The sequence below is a fragment of the Zalophus californianus genome, chromosome 1 (assembly GCF_009762305.2).
Source record: "Zalophus californianus isolate mZalCal1 chromosome 1, mZalCal1.pri.v2, whole genome shotgun sequence".
In the NCBI taxonomy this organism is placed as follows: Eukaryota; Metazoa; Chordata; class Mammalia; order Carnivora; family Otariidae; genus Zalophus; species Zalophus californianus.
The window spans coordinates 135,868,377-135,886,559 of record NC_045595.1 but is presented as its reverse complement, the minus strand read 5'-3'; the positions used below and the strand labels follow the sequence as shown (position 1 = coordinate 135,886,559).

The 18,183-nt window shown below is 38.7% G+C and overlaps 1 long non-coding RNA gene across 1 annotated transcript; it reads right to left on the bottom strand.

The window, feature by feature from the left end:
• Positions 1–1,033: 1,033 nt before the first annotated feature.
• On the bottom strand, positions 1,034–9,858 carry LOC113916909. Its single transcript, XR_003518070.2, has 3 exons — positions 9,760–9,858; positions 7,747–7,874; positions 1,034–2,143 (listed from the first exon to the last, which is right to left on the bottom strand). It is a non-coding gene; the product is annotated as an uncharacterized LOC113916909 (long non-coding RNA).
• Between the last annotated feature and the right edge of the window lie 8,325 nt (positions 9,859–18,183).

The window sequence follows — 18,183 nt, the reverse complement described above, 5'->3', positions numbered from 1 at the left end:
AGAAGAAAGATACCAATGTGATTCCTTTTGGGGGAAGGGACAAGATGGTCATATCTCTAATAAGCCTTTACGCCATCGCTGCCCATTGTCATACACAAAAGAGTCTCAATTTGTACAATTTAGGCAATTTGTTCTGTTCCCACCAGTGTATGAAACTTGGCTGTGGCTGTTCAGAAAAATGAACCAGTTGGATTCTACCTCTTAAATCTTCTGGTAAATACTCATGTTGCTAGTACTATATAGATTTATGTAATTTGTAAGCAGGGAATATCAGTATTTTCTACAGCATTCTATCAAAGCTTTGTAAGTAATCCCAAGGCGCCAAATATAAATTTTCAGTACATTACAGCACTGAAGAGTTAGTTCTTCACCAATGAATTGGAATGTATAACCCCTGGAAGTAGCCATTCCCTCTTGTTCGTGGACACTAGAAAAACCACTTATTCCTAACCAATGCTTTCACCAAAAAGGTGGGTATCTTTTTTTAGGAAAACAGCTGAATAAGTTAATACCAGTGACTTACTTATCTTAAATCATTAAAGATAAATTCAGTTACTCAGAGAAAGAAAAATTGGCATTTTCTCTTCTAGAGACCATCAAACTCCTAGTCATGCTAACTATATTCTCTATAACCATTCTCCACGGAGTCCTCAAACATTGCTAAACTAAGTGGGAGTTGTGTGTTTGTTTGTTTGTTTTTTCCATTAGGTCAGAGAAATAAAAGCCAAAAAAAAAATGAAAAGAAAAAACATTTGCTACAATCTTTCTACCAGTATGAGGTTGAACCAACCTTACATGTTTTAATAGCCTGGGTGTCAAAGTGGATGGTATTACTAAATAAAATACCCAGAGGTCTAGAGGCTTTCTCTGTGCTCTGAAATTACAAAATCTCATGAATTAGACCCCAAATCAAACTGATATTATCGATTCCTTTGTCACAAGCAGTAGTGGTATGAAGTGAAAAGAAAGTTTCCTAAGACCCCAAATGTGTAGGAAAGCATTAGTACTAAAATAATACACCTGGATCAGCGACTGCAACTCATAGGGAAAAAAATGCATTTTATTTAATGACCAAGTACACAAACACAAACACACACACATTCACACATAGATACAATGGGAACATACTTACTCTTACCGGGTGGGATGCAGTGTGAAATGTTCTGCTCTATGCTCCTCCATTAAAAAAAAAAAATGCTGGTCACTACTTGTAAACAAAGGTTGCAAGCCACGAATACAATTACAGCATATAATTGCTCTAGAGCATTATAAATGCTAACTTAAAATTTTAGGGAAATGTATAGTCTTCCTCCTTCTTAGAATTGGCCCACAAAAGTACTCTGTGTACTCAAAGAAACCAAAAATTAACGCAGCCTCCTGGTTCCCATGTATCCAGCCTGGACATGGTGCTTGCTTTCAGTGTGCTTAAATCATCCACCTTCCCAGGCCCAAGAGCTGAGGGAATGACTTGTAACAGGACTCTGTCTATACTGCACATTTTATATAGAAGTCCTTTTTATATATATTATTTCATGTTACCCTCACAACAACCCTGTGAGGTAGGCAGGGGAAATAATATCAGATTTACTTTACAGATGAAATTAAGGTCCAGAGAGGTTATGTGACTTTCCCAGGCAGATAATAAGAACCATTAACTTTTAGGTGGAGGGCTCTTCTCTCTAAACCACTGACGGTATAATCTGACCTCAAATATTTTTACCACTTCATTCTCATTTCTTATTGTTGACTCAAGTTTTTGTAGGATACAACAAAAGACCTGATTGTAAACTTATACCAAGTTTATGCTTCTCTACCGATGAAAATTTAGGGCCACAGGACATCTATTCTTTTGGAAGGCACTGTTACCTTGGCTCCAATCTAAAGAAACATAAGCAATATGAAAGACTCTAAAGGCCAAAGAAATTGAAGAGAAATCAGAGGAAAGGATATAAAATGGAATGTATTAGTGGATTTTAGTCCCTGTAAGCTTTTACTTTTGTGAGAGGGTTCAATGGAGAGCTTTAATGCAGATGAGACTTGAGGCTTTTGAAGAGGATCTAAGTCTTGATGAAGTTATTCAAACTCAAATCTTGAATGCATAATGATGGTAGGCCCCAGGGTCTTCAAAAACTTGTACTTGATGCTTTAAAACAAAACAAAACACACAAAAAAATTCTACCAGCAAGTCTAAAAAAATTTTTAAGGGTTTTGAAAAGCTTTAACTCTTTGGCCAATAATTAATCAGACTACCAGATACCATGCTGAAAGAATAGAAAGAGAAAACCAAAATGAAATAAAGAAGAAAAAGAAAAGGAAACAATGATTTTAAAAGAGCGTTCAGAATAACTTAATATGTTTACTGGCTTATCTCTTTGAATAATATTTGCTTTAAGTTGCAGAATTCAAACTTCTTGCAGAACCACCTTGGGCTATAGTCAGAGAAACTGATTTAATGATAATTTCTGGAAGCTCTCTGATCACTATCCATGATATTCGATTGTCTTAAAGGGCTTTTGATCTTTGAAAGCATGGCCAAGTATTTGTTGGAAGAGACAGCATAAAATAAAGTTGATTTTGTGGGGTAGAGAGAGAAATTGAGCTAGGAATATTATGGTCTGAAAATATTTAACAAGGGAGAAAAGTCAACAGACTTTCTTACTTTTCTTTTTCCTTACAATGGAAAAATTCAGACCACTTTACAGGTTTTTATGAAATAAATATACTAAATCTCACTGCCTGCTTTTGTGCTCATTCTGACTTCTTTTTATTTTATGTGTGCCTATAAACCTGCCTTTTTTCCAAGAAAACTTTAAACTTTTAAAAATTAATAATAATGGGGTGCCTAGGTGGCTCAGTCAGTTGGGCAACCAACTCTTCTTTTTTTTTTTTAAGGATTTTATTTATTTATTCATGAGAGACAGAGAGAGAGAGGCAGAGGGAGAAGCAGGCTCCCTGCAGAGCAGGGAGCCCAGTGCAGGACTCGATCCCAGGGCCCTGGGATCATGACCTGAGCCAAAGGCAGAAGCTTAACCGACTGAGCCACCCAGGCGTCCCATTGGGTGACCAACTCTTGATTTAGGTCGTGATCAGGTCGTGATCTCATGGATCGTGAGATTGAGCCTCACACTGGGCTCCACGCTCGTCGGGGAGTCTGCTTGGGGATTCTCTCTCTCTGCCCCTTCCCCCACTTGCACTTTCTCTCTAAAATAAAAAAATTAAACTTAAAAAAAAATAAAAATAATAACAATAGCAAGTAATACATACTGAGTCTATACTTTGTGCTGGGCACTACTCTAAGCATTTTATGCAGATTAATTCATAATCTTCACAAGAATCCCATGAATTTGATATTACTATTATTATCCTCAATTTACAAATGAAGAAACTGAGGCACATAGAAATTAAGAAATTCTGATAGTTTACCTGGCTAGTAAATAGTGGAGTTAGGATTCAAACTCTGGCCTTTTGGCTCTAGAGTATCAACCTGTGCTCATTACTCTATAAAACTGGTTTCAATGCAACAAAATTGAACAGGACTAATGTTTTTTTCAAATCAGCATTGTGCCATGTCATAATCTTTCACTTTCTGATATTCTGATCAGAGTATAGTGACTAATTTAAGTTTCCAAACAGGAGTAATGTAGAATCAGTTTCAGCAGTCACTACTCAGAAGTAACATCCTGCAGGAATGTCAAGGAGTTTAAAAATAAAGGATGCCACTAAAATATTAACAGTGGTAGGGGACTATAGGTAACTTTATTTCTCTTTTTTTGGTGATATCACCAAAAGAGAAATAAAGTTACCTATATGATATATATATTTACATCACCCCACAATATATTTCTATATTCTAATTTTTGTGAAGTGGACATGGATCACTTGTATAATAAAAAAAGGTTGTTTAAGCATGCCAACACCATTATTAGCATTAATATACATTAAACTTACATTAGCACTCGGCCTACTCACAATTTGCTGCTTCTAGTACACTGTGGAGTTAGATACCAGTTAATTAAGCCTATTAGAACTATCTTTAGGGGTGACTGGGTGGCTCAGTCGGTTAAGTGTCTGCCTTTGCTAGGGTCATGATCCCAGGGTCCTGGAACTGAGCCCTACATCAGGCTCCCTGCTCGGCGGGAAGCCTGCTTCTCCCTCTCCCATTCCCCCTGCTTGTATTCCCTCTCTTGTTTGTGTCTCTCTTTGTCAAATAAATAAATAAAATCTTAAAAAAAGAAAAAAAAGAACTATCTTTTAAAAAAGTCAATAAACTGAGTAAGGACCTAAGAAAAAGCATATGGGTTTTATGTCTTATAATTTGGGAGCTCAGGTAATTTTTAAATTTACTTCCTGGTTACATGGAAGTTGAGGCTGGTGGATAAATGATAAGTGGATAAGTCAGGGATCAGTATTTAAAGACAGGAATAACAGAATGTATACTCATACTGTAATAAACACTTCATTGCAGTATTAAAAAATTTTAGGATTTGAAAGGAACCTTTACAATAATCTAGTACAATCTCCCATACAATAAGAAATCCCCTCTACAACATTCCTGATGTTCAAACTCTGCTTAAACAGCCCTAATGACCCAAAGTTCACTGCCTCTGGACACAACCTGCTCCCCTGCTGACTAGTTCTATACCTTCTCTCACTTGACCTCAAATAACAGACAACAAGTGTGCTTCCTACAGTTTTTCCAACTCTTCCAAAGTCTTCTAGAATTTTCTGAACAAAATGGTCCCAGTCCCCTCAGTCTAGATCATCACAGTTATCCTTTTACATAATCACAAAACTGGTTAAAAACTTTCGGGGGCACCTAAGTGACTCAGTCGGTTAAGCAACCGACTTGTGATTTCAGCTCAGGTCATGATCTCGTGGGTCTGGGGATTGAGCCCTGGGTCAGGCTCCCTGCTCAGTGGAGAGTCTGCTTGAGATTCTCTCTCTCCCTCTCACTCTGCCCCTCCCCCCACACTCTCAAATAAATAATAAATAAATCTTTTTTTTAAAAAGTTAAAAAAAAATAGTTCTCTTACTCTTCGCGGTATATCTAATGATCAAATCAGTTTTTGTGGAACAATGTTTTATAAGTTAGTGGATCTAGTTCATCCATGGTCATACACAATTGGAAAGCTATGAAAGACTTATGGTCCTAGCTCAAATCCAAATTGAACAGCAATACATTTTTGAGTTCCCCCTTCTCTTCTCCTCCCCAAAATAATACCACCAAACAAATCTTAAAAGATACCCTCAACCATAATCTTACATGTTTGCTAGATTTTAATTTTCTCTCAGGCTTCTATCTACCTTCCTATCACTTGAACCTGTGAATGATCTTAAAACAACCAAAATTCTTTAAGCTGCTCTCATAATCATGAATTAGCCCATGACAGGCCCAGCTCTAAGGTCTTAAAATTCTGACTTTTTTTCTTCCTGTGCTAACTGGATATCTTCTTATCTGGAACTTTTGGTTTTCCAGAAAATTTTATATATGTTATGTATAAAATAATATATATATACACACACACATTTTATAAATACATATTTACATGCATAGACACACACACATATACATGTATCTTCCCCAATTCTATGTTATCTACATGTAACTTTTATGTTCATGTGCTCCTTTCTATGTACCACCAGACATACCATAATCTGTTCTATTTCATTAATCATGACAGCCCCCAGATAAATGGCCTTGATTTTGACTTTAACAAGATACACAATCAGTAGTATCATAAAGGTATGTATCTTACAAAGCTTATTCTCAAGCAAGTTTCAAATAAAATCCCGTTTACTAATGAATGAAGATTACTATATCTTTAAATTTCTTGTATTCTTGTATTCACCTATTATTATTATTCCAAATTTTCCACAATGAAAGTGTGGAAAGAAAAGACGGCTAGAGAAGTACCAGCCACAAGAAATTTTTGCAGAGTCCCATGGCAAATAATCAGCCACTTCAAAGGAGATTATCCATATATATCTAAAGGATCTTTCTGGTTTACTGATTTTGCTAACAGAGAGAATAAGCCATTCTTTGAAATGCTTTAAGCCAGCTCTAAACATCAAGAACAAAGTGAAATAATAAATAAGACTTATTTAAAGAGTAGAGTCCCTCAATAGCAATTCAAATAAAACAAAGTCCATCACATTCAGTAATACTGAGAGGCTCAGAAGGACCATGCCAATACAATAGAAACCTGGCCTGCAAACAAAGATAATACCCATATTATCTAGGGAGGCCAGTAACATGCTACAATTGTATATGAGTATTAAATTCAGCAGCACTAAGCACTTAGTTTGTTCATAAGAATAATAACGTAATGTCAAGGTTAAAAACCTATTATAATGTCACCAAACCTTCCATGCAGCTCTGACAAAAACTTCACTCACTTATACAACCCCATTCCCTCTGAATAGTGCAAATAATTATAAGGACAAAAGTCATAAGGAATAGTTGTAGGCTCCATAGTTCTTCAACTAGCCTAAAGCCTTGTCATTTGTTTGTTTCCTAGTATTATGAAAACATGTTCATGGTTAAAAATCCAATCTGCCAGAAAGAGTACACAGAAAAAATATGAATCATCTTCCTACCATAGACCTATAGTCTCATTCACCAGGAGTACCTGTCTATAGTTCCTCATACAGATTCCGAAGAAATTTTGCATATATATATGTATATATATATATATATACATATATATATGTATGCTAATGAAAACACACTATACAAACAGCTCTATATTGTTTTTCTCAGTTAGCAGTGTATCAGATTTTGCCATATTTCTGCCTATGAATTAGCTTCATTCTTTCTAAGAGTTATAAAGTACTACATTACATGAAGGCATTTATTTAATCACACCTCCTCTGTTGAGGGATGTTTAGGTTATTCCTAGTTTGTCTGTTTCTTAATTTAAAATAATATGGTAATGATATCTTTATATACAAATTTTTGTGTGCAGGTGCAAATATATCTAAAAGATGAATTCCTAGAAGTACTAACTGGTTTTGGCATTGAGCAAATTCTAAACAAGAAGCCAGTGTCTCTACAAAGGAGACTGGAAAAAACTACAAGTATAATGCTTAGTGGTTAAAAGGTGCCAAACATTACCACAAAGTTAGAAGTTAAAGATTTGAAAGTTAACAAACTCCTAAGATAAAATAGGAAAAAAAAGAGAAAATTTACCCCCGGGACAGAAAGATAAAAGGCCTGTAGAATGAATCCTGCCAAGTGATTTTTTAAAAGAAAAGAAAGGAAAATAGCATAAATAAAGCAAGATAAAGGGAGATAGAAGACATTTTTTAAACTTTTCTTCTTGCTTGAACCTAACATATAAAGTAAAACTGGCCAGAAGATTTGGTACATATATTATCACAGAGCCAAACTTGGATGTGAGATGATTTAAATGACTATCTGAAACCCCTTTCCTACAGCGTATCCACAGGCTGATATATTCTACCAGGTTCTAAAGTGCTGAAAGGAGATCTCCCCAAAAAAAGAGAACAAAGCAGTAATCGTCCAGGAGTAATAAAATTTGCTAATCTCTTTAATTTCTGATCAATTTTACAAGAAAATAGTAATAATCACCTCATATATACAGAACAAATCTCTCTTTGAAAGATCCAGATTAAAACAAAATTTGAAGATTTGTTCTATATTTTTCAATCACAATCCTAAAATTTCCTAGACCAATCCAAGGCTGTTCTATTTCTCACCTAACATAAACACAGTCAACAACTTACCTTTCCCAAAGTGCTAGGATTTGAATGCCACAACATAAACTGATTCATGTTTTTGTCCATTAATGGTCCGTGGATTTCTTTAAAATGAAGTCCATGCTAGGGTCCATAGATATCAGTGTTCTGCAAAACTGAAAACCTCAAGAATGTCAATGTACATATACCTAAGTTACCATTTAGATACTAAATTATTATGAATAATAATTATAATAGTTATTATGAATATAGACATTTAGATATGCAAAATTAGTTGATATGACACTGAACAGCAGAATGAGGTAGCAAAATTATACTTTATTTTTAAGTAAGACATTACTATTAACAAAATCTAGAAGATCTCGAAACACTGCTTTGTACCATATTTATATGTATTCTAAAGGTGGCACCATAGTAAGAGCTTGTAAAGATGGGAATGATTTGGATACGAACACTTTCCAGAAATTGGGAAAACAAATTTTAAAGGCAGGCAAACTTTTTAAATGTAAATGACTACAATAATGTACTTACATGTTTACTTTCTGGTTTTTTTCAGACTATTTTTAAAAACATCTTGGATTTTTCTTTTTTAAAGATTTTATTTTTAAGTAATCACTACACCCAAGGCGGGGTTCCAACCCACAACCCCAAGATCAGAAGTCAAATGCTCCACAGAATGAGCCAGCCAGGTGCCCCTAGGATTTTTAAATCTAAAAATGCTTACTAGTTTCTTCTTTGTAAAAACAAACAAACAAAAGCATAAATTCAGGTTTTTCTACTCCATTATATCCAATCTAAAAAAGATTCTAGAACCTCTTAGGAGCTACTACACCTCATTAGATAGCACAAAGCCCATAAACAAAATCACTGCATCCAGATAATGATCCATGCCCAGACCCCATTACAAGCCTGATGTGTCTGTCCTCTGCAATTTTTTGAACTTGACAATCAAGACCAATCTGGTTACAGCACTTGTTCTGTAGGTCTATGGCCACTCTTCATCACATTTAAGACACCTAGACAAATATTTTACGAAGAAGACAATTTAATCTTCAGGGATTCATTCTTTTGGAGGCCTCCTACAAATCTGTGGAAGGAGTTTATGTTACGTGAACACACCAGGTGAAAACCTCTGACTGGATTTTTAAATTAATTTCATCTTTGTTATGAAATCATTCTTATTTACCTCTCAAATGTAAGAAGTACCCCAATGTAAGAAAGAAAACATGAAGAAAATGGAAAGTAAGTTCATACTGCTGAAAGTACTTAGAACACTAGAAGTTCAGTGCTACAACTGTAGTTTATCATTCCTCCCCCATCATTACCTGAAGTTCTTGCGAGAAAAATAAAGGAATCCGAAAGAAGCTGAATTAATCGCTTTATCCTCTATCCCACCATCGAAATATTAAGACAAATTTATAAGTTTCAATAATCTCACAAAACAACAACAGTGTTCTGAATCTCTACTCCCCCAGCATCCTCATAAATCATTGGTTAGCAAACTACGTTGAAGTCACTTCTACACCCAGAAAGAGATCCTGAAGTTCGGGAGAAGTTCCCCCTGCTGAGCGAGAATCTGGTTCGTGCGTTCATAATAAATAATTCATTCGTTCAACAACATCTAAAGAATGCCTAATAGTGGCAAGGCACCGTCTTGGATTAAGAGATGAAGTACCTGTCCCCTATTATTATTATTAGCAGAACAGAGGCGGGGGTCAGAGTGGGTAAGAAATGAACTCTACGTCGGCTCATCTCAACACCCAGGCTCCACCTCTAACCCCAAAGCGCCAAGGCTCAGGAGTCCACGACCCCCAGCCATGACCGATTCCTGAAAGTCTCAAGCTGTATTTCCTCAACGACCTCGGTCCTCACGACCCCGTTCCCAAAGTTCCTCGCACCCCTCCCTCCCCAGGGAGTCTGACGCCAAGGAGACTTTCCTCCAGCCTAATGCGAGATCCATCTCTCTCCCTGCCCGAACTACCTGGGTCACCAACACCAACTACCACCCTTGACCGGGTCCAAGTTTGGCCCGCACGTTACCTGCCCGAGATGCAAGGTTCCAGGAGGACCACAGACGCTCCGCCCCGCCCATCGCGACGCCCTCCACTACCCAGGGACCGCCTCCAGGGCGTAACTTCCTGTGCATCACGTCCGGCCGAAATTCCGCTAGGCCCGATGGTCCCGCTTAGCGTCCCACTCCCGCTAGTGACGTCACTGGCGACGTCTTCCTTGGTTTTCCCGGGATCCAGGCGCGCTCCTGATCTTGTTTATGGGGTTCTTTCCCCCCTGCTTTCCTTAACGGCTGTGTAGTCCCGCTCGAAGTTCATTTTTTGTTTTTCAGACTGGTTTGCCAGCTTCTGCAGGCTTATACAGTCACTTCCCTCTGCTCCCTCTTTGTCTTGAACACAAGATTTTTCCCATTTTTCTGCTCAGTGGGGTGCTCCGGAGCGCGGGCTCTGAGGTGGTACTGTCTGGTTTCGAACGCTGCTTCTCACTTGTAAGGGTGTTACCTTGGCAAGTTACTTTTCTGTGCTCGTTTCTTTGTGAAACAGAGATGATACTAGTACCTAGAACGTAGGGTTGGTGTATTACTTGAGATAATACATGGAAAGCTCTGGCACAATGAAGCGCTCAATGAGTGTTAACGATTACAAGCACTCTTCTTTCCTGTTGGAACTGGTAAGTGGTTAGGAAAGCTGGAACCAGTTTTCTTGTGACCCGTTGTATCCTCAGCTTTTAATCAAGTGATTAATAATACTTGGTACCTTCCTCTGAAGTGTGAGCTCCTCCAAAGATGGAGTTGTGTGTAGGAACCAACTTCAGCCCTACTTGAAGTCACCTACCTGCTTGGTTATTGTGCTAGATACTGGAAGAAAGATGAATAAAACCTAGGCACTGCCCTCAAAAACATGGAGGTAATAAATTATGGAAGGAAGAAAGCTAACCTAGGGAAAACAGGAGACCAGTTGAGCTGAGGGTTAATCCTTACAACAAAAACTTCACAGAATGTTAGAAGTGAATTTAGTTAACCTATTGATGTTACAAGTAAGTAAAATTGGACCCAGAGAAGCAACTGACTGAAAGTCACACAATTAGTGCCAGGGCTAGGACTAGAAGTGGGAGTCCCAAAATGCTCACCACCTCCTTCCATTCCCCAAATCAGCCTCAAGGTGTTAATAAGGTAAAAGCAGATTCACTTCCAAGACCTTCACTCTCAAGTGAAGAGGAGTAGGAAAATCCCAGTCCAGGAGAGACAGACAATGTAACCTAGCGGATGCCATACGATTCTGATGATCATTTGAATGTTCTGGTCTGGCACTGCTGAGCTCATTTCAAATAGTTAGCTGTCTCTCCCCTGGAAACTTCTTATATTTACCCAGAACTGAGGGGTTAAGTTCCAGCTCCTGTGAGCTCTGTCTTCTGTTTTAGCTGGCTAGACAGGAATAAGTAACTGATCCAAGCAGTAACCAAAGGTAAACAGAAAGACTGAGTGCATTGCCAATGAGGTGACACAGTTTTTTTTTAAGATTTTTATTTATTCATTTGAGAGGGAGAGCAAACAAGAGCACGAGCTGGGGGGAGAGGGAGAAGCAGACTCCCCGCTGAGCAGGGAGCCCGATGCCCGATGCGGGACTTGATCCCAGGGCCCTGAGATCATGACCTGAGCTGAAGGCCGACGCTTAACCGAATGAGCCACCGAGATGCCCCAAAGTGACACAATCCTATTTAGACTAATCTATTGCAAGCAATTTCTCTTAAATATTCACTCTTTGTTCTAGGAATATAACAAAGCTAGCATGGGTATTATTATTCAAATATTGGTAATAAGTCTGTGTTCCAAATAATCTGGTAATTCTATGGACCCCATAGAATAATGTACTTGGGATAGGTGAAATTTAAGGTTTCTTCCGACTCTAGCGTTAAAAAAGATGACATTTTTAATGAATCAGTGGACCATAAGAATTGATCTGCTGAAAGTCACAAAGTTAGCCAGTGGCAGTCAGTAGAAAACTGAATAGAATCTAGAATGACTAGTTCTGACTAGAATCTAGAACTGGTTAGTTCTAGACTCTCAAACTCCTGATTCCATTCATTCACTTAGTCATTCATTCAGGAAAGACACCATGCCAGGAATTGGGTATACAGAGACGAAGCCTGGGTGGCTCAGTTGGTTGAGCATCCAACTCTTGATTTCAGCTCAGGTCATGATCTCAGAGTCGTGAGATTGAGCCCTGCTTCGGGCTCCATGCACAGTGGGGAATCTGCTTGAGATTCTCTCTCTCCCTCTGCCCACCCCCCCAAATGCTCTCTCTCTCTTAAATAAATAAGTCTTTTAAAAAAAGATGAATAAGTAATCTGCTTTTGAGGAATTTTGTAACTGGTGAGGGAGGCAGAACTATTTTTTTTAAGTTTTTTTTTTTTAATTATCTCTACATCCTGCACCTGGGTGGCTCAGTCGGTTAAGCGTCTGCCTTCAGCTCAGGTCATGATCCCAGGGTACTGGGATCAAATCCCGCATCAGGCTCCTAGCTCAGCGGGGAGCCTGCTTCTCCCTCTCCCTCTGCCTGCTGCTCTCCCTGCTTATGCTCTCTCTCTCTCTGTCAAATAAATAAAATCTTTTAAAAAAGTATTTATAATAAATAAATAAATAATCTCTACATCCAACATGAAGCTGAAACTTACAACCCCAAGATCAAGAGTCTCATGCTCTACTGACTGAGCCAGCCAGGTGCCCCATGGAGGCAGAACTTTTAATGGAAAAATAATTCAGTGTTAATATTATCATAGGTCCATCTAGTTCCTTCCCTCAATCAATGCACTTTTCCCCCTTTGCCATCAAAATACCATAACTTGACAAAAATAAATGCAAAAAATATGTTTTAATCATATTTAAAATCATTTGAACCACATTTTTAAGAGTCTGAAACAATCACAATTTACATAGATCTTTATATAGGTATTAGAGTCAGCATTTGGGTTATATGCCTATCTCTGCTATTAACTAGCCATGGGACCTTAGACAAATCACTTCACTTCTCTGGGCCTCAATTTCCTCTTTAAGGTCCTGTCTGGAGTAAGCCTTGTCTTGTTCTGTGTAGTAGAAAACAATGTATATTTCCCACTGTAACCACTAGAGGACGCACTTTCTTTTCCTCCCTCCTTCTCACCCTTCCTCTTCCTTCCTCCCATCCTCCAATTCTTCCTCCCTCTCCCTCTCTCCAATCTTCCCTCCCTCCCTCTCTCTCTCCCTTTCTTTTCTTTTCTTTCTTGTTAGTTCACCTGACCAAGACATCATTACACCACCTATCTGAACAACCACATATATGAGTAACAACCGTGCATCCCAAGACTCTAGGAGATGACAGGCCTAAAATATTTGTTGGATGAGTGAAAGAATGAGTGGATTCTAGGATTCTTTCTGGGCCCCTTTATCTCTTACTACTACTGCCTTTTCTTCTACTAAAATACTCTTGCAAGCTGTGGTGGTGGAAAGAGGAAGAAAAGAGACAACAGATATGAACTGGGTTGGGAGGAGAATGCAAAAGGCACTGCATTGCATCCCAAAGCGAACAGCAGTGCACTGTGATATTTATGGATGAAATCATGTAATGTCTGAGACTTATTTTAAAATAATATGGAAAAGTTCAGATAATAAAGATGGGTCATATATTAATGTTGTTGGAGCTGGATATATTTGGTTTCATTATATTCTTTCTACTTTTTGTGTATGCTTGAAAATTTCCACAAAGTTTAAAATAAGGTAATGAGTGCATTTCCCTTCCTCTAGTCCAGACCAAGTTCAGACTATCCCATGGAATCTCAATTTGAATACTCTTGACTGACGTGACAGAAATCTTGTCAGAGATTGTGTTTTTGAGAAGTAGACACTGATATGAAGATGGGGATTTTTATTAGGAATGGACAAGAGCAGGATTGGTCAGAGGAAGTTGTTGACCTGCTACTCAGGTTGAAGGACTCTTCAGCTAACTTGGGAGAGAGCTACAGAGTGAGTGGTGCCCATCAGAGAGTATCCTCGGTCAGGCTGAAATGGCCAACCCTTTGTACTGGATGCATCCTGCCTTGGGCAGGGTACAATTTCAAGCAAGGGGGCGCTCTGCCCCTGAGGCAGACCCCAGAGAAGCTAACAGCTGGGGGCTGCCAGCTGGCCATACTCTCTGGAGTCGTGCAGCAAGTCCTTCCTTGAAGGGGAGTCTGGGCAGCACCTCTTTGCATCTTCCACAAAACACAGCAGAACAAAGCCTCAACAATAGGGGATGTATTGACCTCTGTAAATGGACTGTTATGACAGGCATCAGCGTTGGTTTTTCCAGCAACTCAAGGATATCATTCACGACCCATTCTTCTTCCCCTCTCTACTCTGCCTTCAGTAGGATCTGCTTCAGTTTATGGCCAGCTTCCCTCAAGGTGGCAAAATGGCTGTAGCAATTCATCTCACATCTATACACTGTGCACCCTCACAGAGGAGATGGACACACATTTGATCGTTCCAAGGCGATTCTCAGGCTAGAAAAGAGAAAAAAATATATACATTCATTTCTGGGCACTTGGGTGGCTCAGTTGTTAAGCATCTGCCTTCAGCTCGGGTCATGATCCTGGGGTCCTCCCTCATTGGACTCTCTGCTCTGTGCGGAGCCTGCTTCTCCCTCTGCCCCTGCCCCTCCCCCTTGCTCATGTTCCCACCCCCCAAATAAATAAATAAAATCTTTAAAAAATATATACATTTATTTCTGGACTAGACACTCAACTCTACAATTCTTATCTTTTCAACTTTAGTATAGGGCCATTATAAAGAACGAATCTTGCCACTTGCAACAATGTGGATGGAGCTAGAGAATATAATGCTAAGTAAAACAAGTCAGATAAGAAAAGACATACCATATGACTTCACTCCTATGTGAAATTTGAGAAACAAACAAACCAAGAACAAACTGGTGGTTGCAGAGGGGAGGTATAGGGGGAGAATTGGGGGGAGTAGATAAAAGAGATTAGGAGTACACTTGTGATGAGCAATGAGTAATGGATAGAAATGCTGAATCATTATATTGTACACCTGAAACTAATATAACACTATGTTAATTACAGTTCAATCAAAGAAAAATTGTTTTTAAAAGTTAAACATATAGTTACCATATGACCCAGCAATTCTACTCCTAGGTATATGCCAAAGAGAATTAAAATCACAGTTTATATAAAAATTTGCACATAAAATATTCATAGCAGCATTATACACAATAGCCAAAAAGTGGAGGGGCGCCTGGGTGGCTCAGTCAGTTAAGCGTCTGCCTTTGGCTCAGATCATGAATTCAGGGTCCTGGGATCAAGCCCCACACCGGGTTCCCTGCTCAACAGGGAGCCTGCTTCCCCCTCTCCCTCTCCCTCTCCCTCTGCTCCTCCCCCTGCTCATTCTCTCTCTCTCTCTCAAATAAATAAAATCTTTTTTAAAAATAGCCAAAAAGTGGAAACAACCCAAATATCCATAAGTTGATGACTGGATAAACAAAATGTGGTATATACATAAATGAACTATTATTCAGCCATTAAAAGAGATGAAACACTGATACATACTATATAACATGGATGAATCTTAAGAACACACTAACATGGCCTCCAGAGCCAGACACTGTGGGTTAAAACTTTGGTTCCACTTCTCAGTAGCAATGTGGCCTTAGACAACTTAGCTCTCTGTGCCTCTTCCATAAAATGGAGATAAACAATGATGTCATATCCACGGGCTTCGAGGAGGACGAAATGTGTTAATACATGCAAAGCATTTAGGACAAAGCATGGCACATGGGAAGAATGAAATGTTTCATTATTATTTTATTTTGTATTATTGTGTTTATTATCATTAATGTACTTAGCTGGAGAAACCACTTGAATCACAATATGGTGTTAGGATTGAATACAATGTTCTACAGAACATCCAAAAGGAAGAAAAAATAAACCGTTCTACCTGCATATTATAAAGAAGAAAACTTGCACAATTTTTAGTGTTAAGCCTTTTCCTGTGAAACATCAAAAGCCCATTTTTCAAAATGTTGTCCTTTATTACTTTGGCGAGCATCCTGTCAACTTAAAGGGCTTTGTCCCCTTCCCCTAAAAAATAATGTCAGATGGAGGCTGCATCTTTTCTGTTTATTTTAATTTCTAAAATGTCCAGTAACCTTCGGGTGTGGCTGGTAATATCCAAATCTTTCTTCTTGTGGTGATTCATATGGAAAAACCTAGCTTGTGTGGTTGTTTAAGGATAAACATTTCTCTATTCTGGACAGTTTTGCTTACTTTTAGAAAAAAAAATCAGGGTGCCTGGGTGGTTTGGTTGGTTGAGTGTCCGACTGACTCTTGATCTTGGCTCAGGTCTTAATCTTGGGGTCATGACTTCAAGTCCTATGTTGGGCTCCACACTGAGCATGGAGCCTTCTTTAAAAAAAAAAAAAAAAATCAAATGTGACCTAACCTAAACTATGAATTTATGGTTTGGAAGAGTGGAAGTCACTGCCATTTCTGTAGCTTCAAATACCAAGACTGCGGGTTGCTTGTGGTGCTCAGGCTGACTTTTGTTGCTCTGCCCCCTAAAAGGGCTTCTACCACAGTGACTGCATGGGGCTGTTCTGGCTTGAATTGTGTCCCTCAAAAAGATGTGAAGTCCAAGCCAGCAAGACCTGTGAATGTGACCTGATTTGGAAATAGGGTCTTTGCAGATGATCAAGTTAAGATGGGGTCATTTAGTGTCCTTATAAAAAGGGGAACTTTGGACGCAGAGATGCCCCACACAGGGAGAACCACATGAAGACTGCAGTCATGTACCATGAAGCCAGGGAACTACCTGAAGCTAGGAGAGGCCTGGAACCACTCCTTCCTTAAAACAAACAAAAATGTTATGCTAAGTGAAAGAAACCAGGCACAAAGGCCACATATTATGTAATTCCAATTATATGAAATATGTGGGATAGGCAAATCTGCGTAATGGGTACAAGGTTTGTTTTGGAATGATTAAAATGTTCCGGAATTTGAGAGTAGTGATCGTGTACACCTTGTGAATATACTAAAAATCACTGAATTGTACACTTTACAAGAATAAATTGTATAGTGTGTGAGTTAGATCTCAATTTAAAAATTCATTATCCTTTAAAAAAAAGATCATGTCACTTGAAATTTAGAAGGACAAATGTCTTTCTGGATAGGGAAAAAGGGAGCAAATGTGAGTTAAGGAAACATGAATATGATCTGGCTGATGACAGGTGACAAGCAGCGCTCGCCGAAAAGCTGAGAGGTTGAAATATGAGAGATATCAGTGAATAGGCTCTCGGTTCAGGTTTTGGCTATATTCAGCTCGGATTTGGTTGCAGCCTCTGGGCATGATCTTTCAATATGCCCAATAATACATCATTGATCTCTGATATTTCAGTCAGTGAAGATAATTGACATGACTGAGTCATTTTTCTGCCACAGTTGGGACTTCTTTAGGAATCCTGATAGCTTATCTTCATCATGAAGATACTGAATACTGTGTGTGTGTGTGTGTGTGTGTGTGTGTGTGTGTGTGATATCTCCAAAGCTCAACATTTGAGCAAGCCACTGGAAATTATAGAAATTGTCATTACTAGTATTATTGGCACAGTAAAGAAATTATATCACATCTTTTATTTCGAGTACTTATGTGAGCAGCTTTTCTCCTCAAATGTCAGCCAACTTCACTGGGGAAGAGTGTACTCACTGCCCATTTCTTTGCTGTAATTGTTAGGACAGGTTAAAATTCTTTAACAAACAGACCCACATTTATTTCTTTCTCTTGTAACAGTCCGTGTCGGTTCTAGTCAGCAGGCAGCTCTGCCGCACAAGATCATTTGGGAAGTCAGGCTTCTTCTGTCTGTGGCTCCCTCCTTCTCTGAGGCCTCGTGCCCATTTATATCCCACAGTGAAAGGGGAAACGATGTGGAAGAGAACATGTGAAAGATTTTATCACTCCAGCTGGAAAGCAATATTTTTTATTTGTTCCAGAACAATCTAATTGGTTTACCAGAGAAGTCAGCCGTAGCCCTCATGGCTTCATGCCACTATTGAATGAAGTTTCACAACACAAACCAAGTTTAGATAGTCATCTCCATTTTTACTGTGAGTAAATGATCTAGCATGATCTAGCACACAAAAGTTCTATATTTACATTCTTTTCTTTGTCTTATAAGTTTTAAAACCTCTTCTAGGTGTGCCTGGCTAGCTCAATCGGTAGAGCATGCAACATTTGATCTCAGGGTTGTTATTGATCTCAGGGTCGTGACCGATCTTAGGGTCATGAGTTCGAGCCCCACACTGGACAAAGAGTTTACTTAAAAACACATACACACACACACACACACACACAAACCTCTTCTGATTAACCGATCTATTTTCATAAGTTGCAACACAACAACAATGAAAGTGACATAACTAAGCAAAGTTAAT